Source organism: Thamnophis elegans, chromosome 6, assembly GCF_009769535.1.
Source record: "Thamnophis elegans isolate rThaEle1 chromosome 6, rThaEle1.pri, whole genome shotgun sequence".
Classification (NCBI taxonomy): Eukaryota; Metazoa; Chordata; class Lepidosauria; order Squamata; family Colubridae; genus Thamnophis; species Thamnophis elegans.
Window position 1 is genome coordinate 23,869,286 of NC_045546.1, and position 12,097 is coordinate 23,881,382.

Consider the following 12,097-nt stretch of genomic DNA (forward strand, 5'->3'; position numbering starts at 1 on the left):
TATTTTTAACCACATCAAACCAATTTTATGGCATATGTCCCATTTTGGGTTGTTTCTTATTTGTAGAAAATCATGCCACCAGTTATTAACAATTAATCAGAGAGGAACAATTTCTTGGTGAGACAAGCAGCTATATAAATATTGTAAATAAACAAAAAATGTGGGTTTATAGACCTCAGGTGATCCACCACCACCACCACCCATTTTATTTGTGATTCAAGGAGGGTATTTTATTCTTATAAAGCTGCTTCTGTATGAATTTGCTATTCAGCCTAAGCTTTGGTAGAAGAGCTTTCAGAAAGAAGAGAACTTCACAGAGCTTCAGTCTCACCTATATACCAATTTCATCATTTATCATTTAAATATTTACTTAATATTTGTTGAAAACTGTTTTATTTCATTTTCATTTTCATTTTATACAATCACTTATATACTGTGCATTTAAAAAAAGCAATAAACACAACTCATCTTCCACCATGGAAAACCAACATAGCACTTCAATCCTCCATACACCCTTTCTTCTCCCCCTCCAACTTTCATTTCTCCCCTCCAACATTCCCCTCTTCTACTTCCCTTCCCCCTCAGACATTCCTTTCTCCCCTTCCCTCCATCTCACCCTCCTTACATTCCCCTCTCACTCCCTCTTTACTTCTCCCTCTTCTTTCCCTCTACTCCTCACTTTGGTGTATTTCTACTATTCATTAATCTATTCAATTTATATTTTACACTAAAATTAAAAAAAATGAAAAAAAAAGGAAAATAAAAGGAAAAGAGAAAAAAAAGAAAAAAGAGCAACAGTATACGAGTGCATTCTTATTGTTTACTTAATATTGTAGGAAATTAAAACCCACCCTTCTCCTAGAAAAATGAAATATCATGGGAAATATTGAGAAGGCAGAATATTATATTTCCCTGAATAAGAAATGAAGAAACATGTTTTTAGGCAGGAAACAAATTCACCCTCACCTTTGCCAATGGGCCATTAAAAGGCCCGAGCCAATCTATTTTACATAACAAAGATTTCCCCCTTCAGCTCCGGGTGATGGGATTAAGGCATGATAGTATTAACTCTTTACTCATCTCACCACAGGGCACCTGGGAAGAAGCAATGCACAACCAAACTTGGACTCAAAACACAGCCTACAGAGTTCCCCCTGCATGGCTCCATGGGAGTCTGACAACCAATCAGAATACAAGCTCAAGATCAAAGGCCAGAGAGGAAATAAAACCAGGGACTTTCAGCATCTCAGTCTCTTATTCACCCAACATCTGGAAGCATGATATCACCCTTTCCCACAGGACCTCAAACCATGTGGCCCTCTCCACCATTAAAACATCTTTCCAATCAGCCTCTATGTTTCCAATGTCTTTTCCCCCCCACTTGGAACTGAACCCAGAAGGACATTTCTTCCAACAATATAATTTATCCTTCAGAAGAATCCTGGACAATGAGCTACTACAAATACTTTTGGTCATCTACATCTGCATTTTCCACATCAGAAACTTGGACAGTAGCAACAAGAAGGAAAGATGGTTTGCTTAGTGATATCCAGCTTCCCATGGAAGATTCTTTTCAGATAATTCTATGTGGTACCCACATTAGAGTATTTTAATTTTCCAAATATAATTATTCTGAAATTTTAAAAGATGCCATCTTCTTGTGGTTTGCATATTTCAATTCCACTGGATTTTTTAATTACATGTTTTATAGTTTTAGAAGCTAAAACTATCAGTAGTTTGATGTGTGTGTATGTGTGTGTGTTGAATGTAATTGTAGATTCATGTTTTTGTGTTTGTAGTGTGGGAAGTTATCACCCAGCCCTCTCCCAGAAAAATGAAATATCCTAGGAAATATTGAAAAGGCAGAATATTTCTCTGGATATGAAAAGAAAGAAACATGTTTTAAAAAACAGAATAGCTGCCTGTAGCTTCTTGCCCATCCCCACCTTGTTAATGGGCCATTAAGAAGGCCAAGCTAGTCCAATTTACATAATAAAGACTTTTCCACTTCAGCTACAGGAAAGCATGATGATATTGGCCCCAACTGACCACATGGCATCTGAGAACTCAACCAAACCTGGATTCAAAACACAGCCTAGAGAGTTGCCCCTGCATGGCCCCATGGGAATCTGACAACCAATCAGAATACATTTCTTACACAGGAACAGGAAACAGAGAGGTGGGACTGAACAGGTTATAAAAAGCCTAGCAAGCCCCTCCCTCAGCTCTTTTCTTCTCCACCAATATTGAAGCATGTGATCACCTTTTCTGTTCAGGACTCAAGCCATGAGGCCCTATCCAACAATAAACCATCTTTCGAAGCAGTCTCCAGTGTCTTTTTCCCCACTTGGAGCCAGAAGGACATTTCTTTCATCAGTAGAAACATAGTTAAACATAGTTAAAGGGCTGAGTGCTTCCAGAAAAGAACCTTATTTCTATTAAACTCTGTCCTACCAATGGAGTAGGAATCCTCCTTTTTACAAAAAGAAAAAGTCCATATGTTTTGTGATTGGTATTAGAAACTGTACGCCTGACACTTTAAACTATATAAAGCAAGTTATCATATGAAAGCCAAGAAGCTGGGGGCTGCCCTACATTCTTAGGGATCTGATTGGCTGGCCAGTTTGGGGGGAACTGGGCAGGTCCTTGGTGGTATATTAATATCCAAGATGGGGTGTGGGTGTGTAAATAACAGGAATGCCTATTGTTAGACAAAATGGGCCTTTCCAGATAATATCAAAGTTGGGGAAGTTTCTTATTAAAGGAGATGAAATGGTGACGTCATCAGGCTGAATGTTGGGGGTTTTCTAGGTTCCCATTCTCCTGTAAGAGCTGCCCTTGGATTTTACTATTTACTGGTGAGGAGGTTTCTATTCTTTGTCTATTCTTAGTCTTTCAGATTTAGAGGGGCTTTCTTGGTGGGGAGCAGGAGGGTCAATTTGGCTCTAATAGGATTAGGCAAAGATATGAAGATTTGAGCTTGAGGTCAAAAATTTTATCATGGTCAAGATGGAAGGAAAAGAGGAAGGGGTGCAGTCTCCATTCTGTTTGTTAGATTTACTTTCTCATCTATAATTAAACTTGTATGATGCCCAACTCTCAACAACTCTGGGCAGCCAGCAGGCAGATAGACATCCAAATTATGCAGAAAAGATGAAGTAGAACACTAACGTCATCATATCAAAAAAAGAATTCCTAACCAATAAAATTAGAACTGGGTTATTACGGTCATTTTTCTTTGAGAAGTAAAGAAAAATAAGATATTGGTAGCTGTCATCTCTTGGAAAATTTGAATCTGTTTCACACACACACACACACACACACACACACCAACAGCATAGAATTTCCACACTTCATTAAACAATAACTTCAAACTAAGTTCAAACTTTGTAGTCCTCGATGCCCCAAAGACGCCACAGTTCAACCCTGAGCTATGTATATTCTCTTCTATTGTAACTTCAAACTTAACAGCTACAATTTGAACATTGGTTTCGTTGTTGTTTATACCTATGTCAGATAGAGATTATAAAGAGGTTGGAGTCTGGTATGTTTGGGGCCCCCAGAACAACTACAATACCACCTGCCTAAACATCTGCATTAAAAAGAAGCAGTGACAAATATTTTGTAAAATGCCGTTTATCTTCACTTCTGCAGATACAGCCTCTATCTAACTGATATAGCTGTCCCATAGTGCAGCTAAACTTCATTTTGTTTTCCTTTCTCAACATTGCTCTTTCATGCGTCAGTAATAACCTTGACCCTGGCTTTACCAAAACGCCAAGTATTTAAAATGTTTAAGGAACAAAATAAATGACTAAGAAAAAAAGGAAAATGAGAAAGGACCCTGTGGGTAGAAAATAAAATATCAGTAAATACACAGAGAATTTTAAATTGTTATAAAATTAGCATTTATTATTTCATTGATAAATTAATATATAAAATTTAAACCCTTGTATCGTCTTGAAAAACAGTACCACTGCAAAAACTCTAAGCTGTAATATTTATAACCATGTCATACTTAAATGCACATAATCGTTTGAAAAGAAGAAAACAAAAAAAAAATACTAAAAACAATCAGTGAGAGCAATATTAAATTCTAAAATTTTCTTCCACCATACCCAAGTGGTGATTCATCAAATTATTTATAAACATTGAAATTGCTTCTGACAATTACCTTTACATAATTTTTTTTCTTCCTTAATAGCATACTCTAAGCCCATGTTGGCGAACCTACTGCATGAATGCCAGATGTGGCACAGAGAGCATCCTCTCTGGGCATGCGCCCCATCTCCAGCTGTTCTTCTGGTTTCCAGCATGCGCATGCATGCTGTCCATCTGGTCATTGGGTTTCTGATGCTCCAGCGCATGCGCACATTCCCATTTGGGCACTCAAAGATGTGTGCTTGCATTTTGATTTGGGCACTTGGTGCCGAAAAGATTTGCCATCACTGCTCTAAGCCAATGTTTCTTAACCTTGGATATTTTAAGATGTCAGTTTAGACTCCCAGAATTTTCTGGCCAGTAAACTGGAGAATCATAGATTAGCCAGTTGGGGTTAGTCATTAAGATGCTGTCTTAAAATCAGGAGACTCTTGAATTCTCTATACAATACAATAGCAGTGTTGGAAGGGACCTTGGAGGTCTTCTAGTCCAACCCCCTGCCTAGGCAGGAAACCCTATACCATTCCAGACAAATGGCTATCCAACATCTTCTTAAAGACTTCCAGTGTTGGGGCATTCACAACTTCTGGAGGCAAACTGTTCCACTGATTAATTGTTCTAACAGTCAGGATATTTCTCCTCAGTTCTAAGTTGCTTCTCTCCTTGATTAGTTTCCACCCATTGCTTCTTGTTCTACCCTCAGGGTGCTTTGGAAAATAGCTTGACTCCCTCTTCTTTGTGGCAACCCCTGAGATATTGGAACACTGCTATCATGTCTCCCCTAGTCCTTCTTTTCATTAAACTAGACATACCCAGTTCCTGGAACCCTTCTTCATATGTTTTAGTTTCCAGTCCCCTAATCATCTTTGTTGCTCTTCTCTGCACTCTTTTTAGAGTCTCCACATCTTTTCTACATCGTGGCGACCAAAACTGAATGCAGTATTCCAAGTGTGGCCTTACCAAGGCATTATAAAGTGGTATTAACACTTCACGTGATCTTGATTCTATCCCTCTATTTATGCAGCCTAGAACTGTGTTGGCTTTTTTGGCAGCTGCTGCACACTGCTGGCTCATATTTAAATGGTTGTCCACTAGGACTCCAAGATTCCTCTCACAGTTACTACTATTGGTTTGGTTTGGTTTGGTTTGGTTTGGTTTGGTTTGGTTTGGTTTGGTTTGGTTTGGTTTGGTTTGGTTTGGTTTGGTTTATTAAACTTGTATGCCGCCCTATTCCCAGAGGGACTCAGGGCGGCTAACAAACCAAGGGGAAGGGAACAATGCAAGAACAAACAAGACGAGAAACAAATTACAAAGAACAGATTTAAAAAACTCACAACAGTCACAACAATTCGAGTGGGGCTGGGAACTCATCAGCCCCAGGCCTGCCGGAACAGCCAGGTCTTGACGGCTTTGCGGAAAGCCTGAAGGGTTTGAGCAAGGGACCACCTATACTGTACCTGTGCATTTCATTGTTGTTGCCTAAATGTAGAACCTTACACTTTTCATCATTGAATTTCATTTTATTGCATAGTGCCCAATAAAGTCCCACCTTAGTCCCATTTTAGGCATGAAAGCCAGCTGGTGACTCTGTGCCAGTGATTCTCTCAGTGCAACCTACCTCCCTGGCTTGTTGTGGTGAAAGTAGGAGGAAGTATGTATGTTCACTTCCTTGACTTATTTAAAAATAATAATAAAGGTAGAACCCAAACATGTTATAAATAAATAAAATAAAGCTTCATGAACCTAGTCTTCTGTGATCAGACTTCATATGTATTCAGATATAATATTTCAAATAATACTCGTGCACTATTAAAAAAAGTAATTGATATGAACAGATTATCATTTCTGAATCATGCACGCTATACTAGCAACTCAGAGGGATATAAAAATGTAAGCTGTGCAGATAAAAATGAAATATCACAGGACCAACAGAATAAAGTAGTGCTAAAATAAGCAATTTATATTGGGTGGAATAGATGTGTGTTCCTTCAACTGTTTGCAAGTATGGAATAGATGCCATGGGACTAGAATATTCAGGTCCTCACCTCTACATAATCTCTTACATATTGTTCATTATGGAAATGTCTCCAGGAGGTTAGTATCAGTAGTAAGTCTTCCAGTAGTCAACGTTTCAACATCTAGTTGTCATTTCAATCAGGTCAATGGTTCAGGAGCAAGTAGAGTAGTCCTGAAACAGAATGTGCGTGTTCTGTGAGCAGTACCAAAATTTAGCAGAGCCAGTAGCAACAAGTGGCATCATCCAAATCCTATCAGTTGAAAGAAAACTTTGACAGATTAATCTAAATTGACAGATTAATCTGTCAATTTCTTCTCTTAGTCAGGCACACAAACCAGGTTCGAGGGCAGAATGTCAAATGGATAGGGCCCTGACACAGTGCATGTTAATTCAGCATATATAATTAAAAGAATTAAGGAAAGCAAGTTCAGACTTAGTTACAAAAAGTAATGAACAAAAATTTATCTTCGCTATAAAATCAGGACAAAGAAGTCTTCAAGAAAACTCTCCCAGGAGAAAATGTGTTGCGTGCTCCACCCAGGTCTATAATACATATGTTGACCTGACGTCCCAACATGTCTATTTCTGCCACAAGAAGATCTCAGTGCATCATGATCAGGGGTGGGTTCCTGCCAGTTCTAACCTCTTCTATAGAAGACGTTCCACAAATCTACAGTGCCATTTAGAACCGGATACAGCTCCCTCCCCCACCCATCTGCACATCATCAAGATGAAGAGTGAGAGGAGGAATTCTGGGAGTTGAAGTCTACAAGTCTTAAAGCTGTCAAGTTTGAACACCCCTGGAGTTTTTTTTTTTCTAAAGGGTTAGGGCTGCAAGGGTCTTGTAACTTGACAGCTTTAAGATTTGCGTGCTTCAAATACTAGTTTCTGAGCCAACATTTTGGTTGCTAAGCAAGAGCGTTGTTAAGTGAGTTTCACCACATTTGACAAGTTGGCACGGCCACCCAGTCACATGACTGCCAAGCCACTCCCACTCCGTTGCATGGCTGGCAAGCCACTCCCACCTGGTCACATGGCCAGCAAGCCACTCCCACAAATCAGGCCACACCTACAGAAGAGGTTCTAAAAAAATTTGAAACCCACCACTGGCATGTATCCACTCCAGTTCTGGAAACTTTCTCTTTTATTATGTTCTTACATAATACACAGCCATGGATTCTTAAATTAACTGAATGATTTGGGCTTCCACAGTACAGTGAATCATATGCTAAATGAGGATGCTTGACATACTGACCTACAAAATTAACCAACCATATTTTATATTAGTATATTATGCAAACACATTTTTTTGCTGATCCCTAAACCCTACATTCTTCCCATGATTAACTCTGAGTGAACATATACACTTGGCACTTACTTGTGCTATTGTAATAATAATAAGCCCTACTAATTCATATTTTCCATACAATTCTTTTTTCTTCCACAGAAATCCTAGCGAGAATCTGCTGGCCCTCATAAACAAATAAGACCATTCTGGAAAAATTGTAGTGAGTTGTCTGCAGTGGTGGGTTTCAAAAAATTTCAGAACCTCTTCTGTAGGTATGGCCTGCTTTGTGGTAGTGGCTTGCTGGCCATGTGACCAGGTAGGAGTGGCTTGCTGGCCATGTGATTTGATGGGAGTGGCTTGCCAGCCATGTGACTGGGTGGGTGTGGCCAACTTGTCAAATGTGGTGAAACTCACTTAACAACGCTCTTGTCTAGCAACCAAAATGTTGGCTCAGAAACTCTGTCATTTGAAGCACGCAAGTCTTAAAGCTGTCAAGTTACAAGACCTTTGCACACCTAACCCTTTAGGGGAAAAAACCCCAGGGGTGTTCAACCTTGAAAGCTTTAAGACTTGTGGACTTCAACTCCCAGAATTCCTCCTCTCGCTCTTCATCTTGATGATGTGTGGACGGGCGGGGGAAGGGAACTGGAACCGGTTCTAAACATCATGATAGATTTGTGGAACCTCTTCTATAGAAGAGGTTAGAACTGGCAGGAACCCACCCCTGGTTGTCTGCCCTTGTGTTTTTTCTCCTACTGTTTCATGTGGGCACTTAACTTTGTTATGACCATGGCCTCAATCTATTCTAGGCACCATGTGAAAAAAACTGCACTGCTTAGTAGAAATCCCCAAGCTTCTCCAAACCATGCTTCTAGATGTATGGATTGATACATTCTAAACCATGGTTTACTTATCCATGATTTCTTGCATAGGGCATGGTTGGCGGATTCATATAAAATGATGATGTTCATCCATCGTATTCAAAGAGGACTTCGACATCTAACAGGTTGAGTGTGTCCACGATGTGTCTGCAGGTGGCTGGTAAGGCCTGTACGGATGTGAAATGTTCTGCCACCTGTTGGGCAGACATGATATATAACATGCAAATAGTAAAGAAAGTCAGGAGATCTTCTCAAATCCACTCAATGTGCCCTGATTGCTTATATACAAGCTATCTAACATGCAGGAAAAAAAGTTGATTTATCAAGCAGTTATTTGCACAACCAAGCAAATTACAGGGAAGTGCAGTTTAGGGCAACCAAAAAGAAAAAAATATATACTTAGCTATTATCTCGTGGCCATCTTCCCCCTCCCCCCCCCCCCAATCCTGATATAGCAGTCATATTGCACTGGGCTCAAAAGCCAGGACAAGAGAAGGCACAAGGCAGAAGTGCACATTCTGAGGCTCCAACAGCATTGCCAACTTCCAGGGCGCCACTGGGTGCTGATATGCTTAGCTTAGGGAGTCCTGAAAACTCTGTTACTTGCAAGCATACAAGCCTACAAGCCTCCTAAGGGCAATTCATGCCCTTTTTTGGGGGGGGGGAACCCGCCCATTTTCGCAAAAAAAGGGTGTTTTGGGGAGGTTTTCAGAGTGCAAAAAGTTTTTTTTTTAATTTTCCTCTTCAAAATCTTGCTGCGTCTTATGCTCTGGTGCGTCTTATACTCCAAAAAATAAGGTAGACGGTTTTTGGCCTCTGGAGGGCCTCAGGGGGGGGGAGGTGAATTTCGCCTTCACCAGGCTCCTAGAAATGGTCTGGAGACTGGGGAGAGCAAAATATGGACCTTCCAGTCCAACTGGAAATCAGGAAACAAGCCGTTTATGGTCTCCAGAGGGCCTTGGGGAGGGGAGGCATTTTTTGTCCTACCCAAGCTCCTAGAAAGCCTGGTGAGGGGAAAACTGGGTCCACTGTGCCATCGCATGCCAAAAGCGGGGGTCGCATGTGGGGTGTCGCATACGCAGGGGGAGGGCGCATAGAATTTTGAGGTTGGGCATGCGTGCACAAGACACCCCCACACTCTCCCCACTTTTGGTACGCAATTAGCCATCATTGCCCTAATATCTCGGCTCTGTTTTCAGTTATTTAAGATAGACTAGAAAACAGAATGACCACCTGGTACTGGTTGAAAGATCCCATTACTTAAGAGAAACAACTTGCTGAGAGGCAGTAATGAATAAATCTATATTTTACAGCAACCAAGAATAATTAGTTGGTATGTGGGGAATTCTTCTTCTGAGCTATTAACCCTAAGTCGGTGTGATTTGTTATTTTCATGTTTGCATCTTTTATCACTTTCAGAGAAAGGTAGTCTTCCATAGCCTTTTAAAACATGTCTCAAAAATAATAATCAAAATCCCCTCACTTACACATTTTTCTCCAATAGGAACGGTAAGCATTTAATTTATGCATCCTAGCAATCGTTTTGACCTGTAGCACAGATGCATACATAACATTGTGATCTGCAAAGCTGATAGGCCTTTGGTTTTTTCCCCGCCCCTCCCCTCTGAAGCCTGTAGTTTTGTTTCAAGGATCCTAAAGGTAGCGTCTATCAGGCTACCACAGTCAGTTTATCAGTACTGGAAAATTTCAGGCTATTCTGATGTATTTACCTTGTTTCACGCATGGAATTTGACGAGGTGGTTTTCCACAGCCTTCCATTTCTATTGCCTTGTTTTCTCCCATTACTGTGAAATCAGAGATTAATGGAAATAGTGAAACAAATGCTTTGTTTCACCAGAGAGTTTTTCAATACAGTATTCTGGAATTGTGGCTGTCAAGACTGCCATGATGGATTGGACTTTAAAAGCCACAAGTGTATTTATGTAATCCTTGACGTACGTACGACAATTGAGCCCAAAATTTATGCTGTTAAGTGAGATATTTGTTAAGTGAGTTTTGCCCCATTTTGTTCTACCATCTCCAGTTATGATAACCTTTGAAAGACTAGTGCTGTCCCACCTGAAAATCATCACGGATCCACTGTTAGACAAACACACACACACCGCAATTTGTATACCGAGCAAATAGAAGGACAGATGATTCTGTTAATATGGGTGTGCACTACATCCTACAACATCCTGAATCTCCAAAGACCTACGCAAGAGTCCTCTTTGTAGACTTTAGTTCAGCATTCAATATCATCATTCCAGACATTCTTCTAACTAAATTAAACCAGCTAGGAGTATCGGAACACATTTGTCAGTGGATCGTAAGCTTCCTAATAGACAGGAAGCATCAGATGAAGCCAAGCAGAATCACATCAGATACCTGTACAATTAGCACAGCCCCCCCTCCCCCAAAGGATGTGTGCTCTCTCTCCACTTCTCTCTACACACCAGTGGTGGGTTTCAAAATTTTTTAGAACCTCTTCTGTAGGTGTGGCCTGCTTTGTGGGAGTGGCTTGCTGGCCATGTGATGAGGTGGGAGTGGCTTGCCGGCCATGTGACTGGGTGGGCATGGCCAATTTGTAAAATGTGGTGAAACTCACTTAACAACGCTCTTGCTTAGCAACCAAAATGTTGGCTCAGAAACTCTGGCATTTGAAGCATGCAAGTCTTAAAGCTGTCAAGTTGCAAGACCCTTGCACCCCTAACCCTTTAGAAAAAAAACCCAGGGGTGTTCAAACTTGACAGCTTACGGGCAGACTTGTGGACTTCAATTCCCAGAATTCCTCTTCTCACTCTTCATCTTGATGATGTGCGGATGGGCGGGGGGAGGGAGCTGGAACCGGTTCTAAACATCATGGTAGATTTGTGGAACCCCTTCTACAGAAGAGATTAGAACTGGCAGGAACCCAACCCTGCTATACACCAATGACTGCATCTCAAAAAATCCCTCTGTTAAAGTACTGAAGTTTGCAGATGATACAACAGTGATTGGTGCCATTTGAGATGCAGGCAAGAAGAAAGGATGGAATTTTATGAGTAAGACGCCCAGGAGGCAGGTATGGGAAGCTTGACGTGCTGGTTGTTGTCAGGTGAGAATTTATGTGTCAGTATATGTTATTTTTGTCAGTAAAATACCCCAGACAAAGAGGCATCATTAGCTTTCAACAAAAACAAAATCACATTGCAGGTCTTCTCATGAGCATGTCATTATTCTTCTTCTTATGTCTTTTTACTTTTCTAAGAAGGGTGGAGACCCAGAGAAAATAATTGAAGACATTTCACAGCAAATGAGACTTTTATTCAACAACAACAATCCATAAATGTTTTCAATTATATGAAATTGAATGTAGGTGGAAGCATTTTGGGTCCTCCTGCATCAAGAATAGAACCATAGAAATTGTTGCATGTGAGAACATGATTGGTGATGCACATCCATAACTTGCACCCTCTCTGCTCTTGCAGACACCCATTCAAAAGGCCATGTTTGCGCAGGGCCTGAAGGGCAGCAAGGAGGAAGAGTGATGAAAGTCACGTGGGCACAAAGGGGTGCCTCTCTGGAATCTCAAGATGATAACCACAGTCCTGTTCCTTTTGTGTTTGTGGATAGCAATGACATACATACAAAGGGGATGGGCTTTCTTGGTTTTTCTAATCCCCCCCCCCAGGGACACCCCTGTCACTATCTATAACTCAATGTGTGCGTGTTACAAAGACTCCAAGTATTCCAAAGGTATATTAAAAC